The following is an 8,220-nucleotide window of genomic DNA, read 5'->3' as shown; positions in this document are numbered from 1 at the left end:
AGGCTACTCGACGCGGCCAAGGACGACCAACGTCTGTAATGGCCAACTAAATGAAAATAATAATCTCAAATACATATTTTAGTAAATTGAAAAGCAGGTAAAACCAATATATCCGATTACTTCTTGTGAAACTTTAAACTTTACGCGGTTAGTTGACAGTGCAGATGTAATAACGAAATCATCATAACGGATTCAAATCTATCCCTGTAGTATATTCAGTACTAGTTATTTCGAGAGATGAAATTGTTGAAGTATTTGGATTCCAAAAGAACTATAACTTATTAAGGCACTGACTTCTGTTAGGGAAAATAAAAAGGATGTGTTCTTAAAAGTCGTGGCAGCTTGTTAGGTTGATGACGATAGGAAACGAGCAATAGTTTCAAATTGTAGACACAATAGTTGCAACTATTGTCATTATTTAGACCATGCCATATGGTAATTATAAAATATTAAAACTCATTTCAATTAATTAAGTTGATTAACTATTTCAAACTATTAGTTAGCTTAACAAAATTAATTCTTTAATTAATACAGATAAATAAAAATATTTTAAGTATATACATTTAACTATACAAATTACAGGAGCAAAAATATTAAATTAACTCCTACATAATTAGGTATACAATTTACGTTGCAACTGAGTCCTTGAAACTGTTAGTAGGGGTTAGTGTAAAGATGAAATGTTCCTGGAGACTTAATTTATGGGTATATGCGTGATAAGTGCCCTAGTTACTCGTATGGGTTGGGCCTTCTTGCGCTGATAATGATAGTGTTGTGTAAGATATATAATATGATGAGAAAATGATACGCGCAAGGGTTCTTCCGGGGAGACTTGAATGTAGGTCGATAAATTGGAGATTGCGAGTTGTGTCTGTATGGTTGAGCCGAGAGTTTTGTTAATGCAAGATAATCCGCGTTGTATACGTGATATTCGCGGTATATGCGGCGTAAATCTCGAGATTGGCGTGTGCAGAGGAGTGTTAAGTTTGTCAGTAGGGTTGATTCGTGTCCGTAGCTGTGGTGACTAGTACAGAATAAGAGATGCAGGATATGGGTTAATTCCTTAATGAGAGCGAAAAAGTAAATAGGCTGAAAATACTGTTTTGTGGCATAGATGATGGGAGAAGCCTTAAAGAAAAATGCTTTTCTGAGTGGGAATCTTTGGTCGACAAAGCATCGGTGAAAATATTGCGCGGTGTTCGATATCGTGGTGCGATGTTGCAGACGACGGTTGTAAAAGATGCCGGGTTGATGAGAGCGGTATATCCAACTTTTAGCAGACAAGGAGTGGATTAAGGGAAGGGCGACACTGATCAGACCATGTTTGGTCTGTTGGATAAATAGACAGCGGAGGAATGTAGACGGACGTTTTAGTCCATTCAGCGATTTGTCCTTATTTGTGAAGCCAAAACAATCATGCAGTTTTAATAGTGCAGTGCATATGCAATAGAAGTGTGTGCACGTCGTACGTTTGGGACCCATTTGGGAGGTTAGTGTGATATATCGCACGAAATAAATTCATTTTAAAAATTTAAAATATCGTGCAATATAAACATTTTTATACAATATTGCTTTTACAAATAAAACAACTTGACACTTTGGCAGGCTATCAAGCTAGTGCAGTTTTAATGAAGAATAAATGGTAGAATTTGATTAGGTGTGAAATAAGATGATGGAGGTAGGGGCAGACGATGAGGAGAATAAAACAAATCTGAACTAGAGTGCATATATCTCTGTATGAGCCATCAGTAAAACAAAGCCAAACATCATTTGGGCTCATTTTGGGTTTATAATGGAATACTTGAACAACTTGACAACATCATGATATATAAAGCTACGATTTTTCGAGAGATGATAGATAAAAATATTTCGAGAAGGTATAGTTTCGAAGATAATACAACACAAATATGTAAAACTATCATGAAATAGTATATCAACAATAGGTCCCTGTGGTAATAGTTGTTTATTAATATTGATGTGAACACATGAATTGTCTCTTTATTTTTTTGCGAGATGATATGCGAAGATATTTTAACAACTTTACTAAAAACAAGGTATAGTTTTGAGAAAATACAAGTCCATTATATAAGACTGTTATGAAATATATTTAATATATAATAATATATTAAATATAGTTCCTCCATGGAAATACTTACGTATTATTATTAAAACGAAAACATGGATTGACGAAAAGGAGTGATGAAACTCTATTGCTAATGTTTGGGATAAGAGACTTTTACAAGAAACATCTCAAATTCCGCATGACATCCGACAAATGCATGCTAATTAACAATAATAGCAAACGAGAAAAACTTGCAAAACTAAATTTTTATACGACTACATATCGCAGAGTCACTCATCATTAAATTCAACAACCAAGTGTAAAGCCGGTTTTGTTTTTTAGGATTTTTACTTTCACTTCGATCGTATTTTTTTGTATATTCCTATACGTATTTCGGCAAATTCGCTTTTGCTTTCTTCAGGAGAATCCCTAATATTAGAAATATTCTCGACGTAATGACTTAAAAAAATTCAAAACAAAATTAAACCAAGTGTAGTTCAAAATTTTTGTCAAGGATCAGTGGTTCATCTGTAACATGATGATGACCATACATATTAGATATGGTCGTAAGGTATAAAAACCTATTAATCTATGACATTTTTCTCGCTGAAATATTCAAATTTTTAGAACAATAACGACGGAACTATTTACTGACAATAAATTACAATGAGTACTTATAACTAAAACTGAATTAGTCTTTGGACCGTTTGTGCCACATTATTTTCTTTATTGTAGGCAAATGACAATAAAATATGAACTAAATTTTTTTTTTTAAAGACACCTATATTTGTTTTAAAATAACTTTAAAATGAAGAACCGATCTCAATAAATTTTTCAGTGATTAATAAGTTAAGTTATCATCTGTCAAACAAAAAAGTAACAAGATGCTAGCAACAATGTTATTAAGTTTTTGATCAGGCGAACAGAAAAACACCGAATACTTTTTGCCCAACCAAACATAAATTACTAAAAAGTATAATGCTCATTACCTTGAGGGTTGATTATTTAAATTTATACACCATTAAATTATAAAATTTTATATTTTAATTTCACTATATATAGTATATATGTGATATGTATCTGAATTCATGTTTGTATTCCATAAATATTTAAACTTTTCCAAAAACAATAACATTTGGATGTTATTGACGTCTGAATTTACCTACATTCATTTAGCAACACTTTATGGGTCATAAAAATTTCAAATCAGAATTTAATGTAAGCACTTAGAAAAAAATAGTTGAAAGTAGATGTATGTTATATTCATACACATCGGTATACATATATATTGACGCTTTCATGAAATGAAGCCTATTATTTATTCGGCCTCAATATCACTATAGACGTTTCAGTAGCCCATAAACATATATGGCTTGCGTGGGAATAATTATCAGTTAAAGGATATTTAGGCATTACGAAGAATTTTGTTGCCTTTTTAGCTTCAAAGTAATTTATTTTGACATACTAAACTAAAAAACTTATTTACAATTTTTCAATAAAAAAAAAAACGCAAATGAATAAGTAAATAAAGTAGATACTCACCTTTGGTTGCCATTTTCTTGGTAGTATTCCGGGACCTGTTAGGGTAGCTAATGCAAAATTACATGTGGCTAATGTTGAGAAAAGCAAGAATATCGCTTGATTCAGAAAAGCAGTAATTGTGCTATTTGGAGGCCACCACATAGAATTCATATAGAGCGTTGTCAATGTAATAGTTTTTATAATGCCTGGAAAAAAAATTATGCCAATATTAAAGTCGAAAAACGTAATAAAATTTTATGTAAATATAAAAACAGTTTTTATTACAAAATTGTAAGATGATATCTAATAATTAAGATTTAGTTGATTGTAATATTTATTACTATTTACACACTTAAGTTATTTAAACAAAAAACTTAATTATGCCAAAGTTTGAAGACGCAGAATAAGAAAAAAATATTAGTACAATTTTATTATTATATTTTTTTTGAATAATAAAACGACCTGTTAGGTTAGAAGTGAATCAGTATTGTCCAAAGTCCAGCTCAATACGTATCTACAAATACTCAAAATAAAAGCTATAATGTAGTTTCCTTAAGCTTGAGACTTTAACTGGATAGATAAATGAGAAAATTTAGTAATTTGAAGAATAGAAAGTTTTAAAAAAATTCTTGAAACGAAAGTTACAGGACGAAATCTTTCCCCCAAACTATTGCATCTGACGATCGTTTTTTCAAACACAAACATCTGCCAAAATGAAAGATACGTAAATCAAGTACAATATAAATCACGATCAACTGCGCGGTGCTAGTTGAAATCATTTTCTCAAAAGCGTTTTTACACAGTTTTCCATACCACCTTTCTAAATAACTTGATCCACAGATCTTGGTCAGATCTATATATGAATGCACAGACTTTACTTCTTAAACTAAAGAGGTTTTCATAATTCCATCCATTATCATCGGTAAATTGATTGTCGTTTTCAATAATATGTTGACCAATTCTGTAAATTCCACGACAGACTGCAGTCAACTGAAATGCCGTTACAATGTGCTAAAAAGTTCTCACATACTATACCTACGTTAAAAATAAATTAACTCTACTGGAAACATAGAATTGTATTAAAAACCTTTACTCCCTATAATGTCAGTCACCTGTTTTCATGAACAAATGCACACATCAATGTAAATCCCATTTATCGTTGAGTTCGAATCATTAAATTGGCAACCTCAATTAAATTTGTAAATTTTTTTTTTACCTAAATTCAGGTTAGTTCAATTAAAATACACCCATCCCTCATCCGTTCCCTATTCCAACTAATCCGTCTTTTTCGCACTTATCCCCTAACTAATTCAAATCCTTACATATGTATTTGTATTTTTTAATTCCTTTTGTGTCTCCTGCTATACAGAGTTCCTTGGGTTACAGCAAACAAACATGTCGTGCCTTCTTGTATGATCAGATTAAGACTACATCTAAATTCTTAACAGACCCACTCCTGATATTTTACAAGAAGAAACGACTTCGATTTATAGGAAGAATAGCGTTAGTTACCTAGGCTCAGTATATATATAACTATGTGCTAAAGAGTTATTAATAACTCATAAATCCAACTATTCTCAATACGCGCCTCGAATACAGATCTGCTACACATAAAGCCACAATTAACTTGTGGGTTCATACTATTGGTGTTGCAAGATTATAATAGCTTGAGCCAGTAACTTTCCAATTCTATATTTCATAGATTACCTTTACCAATTTGTACTTGTATAGTATTTTTCCAAGTCGTTCATTTGATTTACAACTACAAAAACAAGGTTGGTGGTGGTAGCGCCATAATACATTTCTTAAGTCTAAAGGTTAGTAACATTAATTCAGAGAATATCTCTAAATAAAATAAATGTTTTAAACATATACATTTTGCAAATGCATATGTGAATGCTTGCATATTAGTATCATGTATGGAGCTTCACAAACTCCCTTATTGTTCTAGAACAATCTGTCTCTTTTCCTTTTCTTTCCTTCTCCTTATACTCACTAATTTAATCTAAATTTACAAATGTCGACATATAAATAGAACTTCTAAGCATATAATTTGTTCGCTCGAAATTCTAAGAAATTCTATTTGTTCGAATATCTATATAAACCAATTTTTTTTAATATTAAAAGATATAAAAATTTATAATATATTAAATTACAAATTTCTTCACTTGCGCATAATCTTCATTAAATATTGATATTAGTTTATGACTAATGTGAAGTCTGTATTCATTGACTAATGTAAACATTTTAGAAGAGATAAGAAAAAATGTGCATTTTTCTATATTTTATGTTATTTTTAAATAAATAAATAAGTTATGTTTAGCTTTTTAAAAAGCTTACATACCCTTTACACACACTTTCTTAATATTGTTTAGTAACAATTTTTATCAGATTAAAACTGCTTATTTAATTGTTCAATAAATAAATTAAGCAAAGAAAAACATATTAAACTATGTTCGTAGCTCCAAGAAATGTCATAGATATGAAACAGACAGAACAGAACATATTATTATTATAAGATATATACCTCTTTTAAGACAAGCTATAGTTTTTTTAAAAGTAAAAACTATTGCCTGAAAAAAACTGCAATATTCAGAATTTCTATAGTATTTAAGCATAACCAAAGAAAGTAACACTACTTACTAATTTTTTAAAATAAGTCACCTAACACCTAAGCATATCCGGACTGATAATTAACAATTTATTTCTCATCAAAATTTAGAACATTGAAACTGTTATCAACATTGGAGATGCAACACCGAAAGACAAGACTTCATAATTTAAGTGAAAGTGAACCAGACAAGTTTATAAAACTGGTCAAATCTGTAATTTTGCAGAATGACAGTTCTGTTAGGTCATTAAATAGAGGGGCCTCGAATATTTTAAATCTGCACCTATGAGGTGGAGTAAAATTTCCTCCTTATCCGCAGACCCATAACCATGACAAAAGTCTTTATAGAGTAAAACTAATTTAATATCATCTCTTTCTAGTATGCAGTGAGCTATCAGCACCGATACCGTAGTGTTAAGCTGGTTACACCTCAGTTGAAATAAATGACTGATACTTTCTTCCTTGTCCAATTTGGATGAGGTCGATTTTAAAAACCAACAAAAGGTTTATCTGTCCATTTTCGTTTAGCGAAGCTCAGATATTTTTATGTGATTAGAGACATAAATAGTTACAACTAAGCTGAAACAGCTGACTAGTACGTTTCTTGTCCAGTTTGAGTTTATCTGCTCAATATTGTTTAGCTATGCTCAGATTTATTTTGTTTGATTAGAATTATACTCAGTTATAACTAAATAGTTTTCTATACAAAAATTAAAATCATTTCAGTTTAATATCTATTTGATTTAAACAAATTTAATTTCTCCGACTAATACTATACATCCCTTCCCGAAAAGATTATGTCAAACCTCGTTCGACAATTCTAACGATTCCACAGCATAATCGTATTGACCTAGATTGCTTTAATTTAACTTATATCCATTGATATAAATATATTAGTGATTAGTTATTGCTCTCGCTTCTGAGAGTGGCTGAGTTCATTCTTCAAAATCAGATAAAACGATTATAGATTAATAAAATATTATGTTTATATGTTTATGTGTGTAATTCATATGTCCTATCTAAATCTAGATCATACTAACGCTCCCCATAATCAGTTAAATTCGAGATCATAAAATAAGTTTGTAATTTTTACGTTCTATCTAAATACCATTATCTTTGTATCTACCAAAAATATTTATTTACCATTACAAGCTGGTTAAGATCACAGTCAAACTTCTATAACTCGAAGTACCATTTTGCAAAGAAAAGGTTCGACTTATGGAGACTTTGACTCAAAGAAATTTTTGGAATTGTATGTAATTTGCACTCTAAAGCTTGTCACAATCTATTTAGTTGGAGTTATAGAAGTTCGAGTTATAGACGTTTGACTGTATTTGCATATTTTTGTGTATTGAATGTCCCTTTCACTACGTTGCAAACTTCTTGATGAAGTTAATATACCTGCCTCATAGTAAGTGTATTCGGAGTGTAAAGAAAGCGGTACAAAACAAAGGGGTGGTGCATTTTATAAATATGTTTATCTGAGTTCTATTCATTATTATGTATTTTAAAACGAAAAAACTATTTATGTTAATGTGCTGGAGTGTATATATGTAGGCGATGGTATAGAAAATAAATATGTACATGATTAAATACAAGCACCAACAACAATCTAACTAACTAATAATAGAATTTAGAGTTATTAATGTATTAATGTAGTTATTTGATTAAACAAATTTTTACAAATAACAATTTAAGAATTTTGCGATTAGGTGAGGTGAAGCCAAGTGTAAAAAAAAATATTGCAAATAAAAAAAGAAAGAACAAACATTTACATACAAAGGAAATTAAGTGAAATTCTATGCGGAAAACCACACGCAATTCTTTTAATAAAAATTATGCTGGAAACTAATTTTCCTAATGCGTTTCTCATGTTGATTGTGATTTGAGAATATTAAAATGTAAGGTATGTTTATGTGGGGGGTATTCTTCAACCTTCTATATGTAGAAATAAAAAAAAAAAAAGAATTTTATTAAAAAGTGAAAATAGGTGACACTGCCACTGTCACTGCCCTCTTACCTAAAA

Source organism: Teleopsis dalmanni, chromosome 2 (genome assembly GCF_002237135.1).
Source record: "Teleopsis dalmanni isolate 2A chromosome 2, ASM223713v2, whole genome shotgun sequence".
Classification (NCBI taxonomy): domain Eukaryota; kingdom Metazoa; phylum Arthropoda; class Insecta; order Diptera; family Diopsidae; genus Teleopsis; species Teleopsis dalmanni.
The sequence above is the reverse complement of the archived record's forward strand: the minus strand, read 5'-3'. Positions refer to the sequence as shown.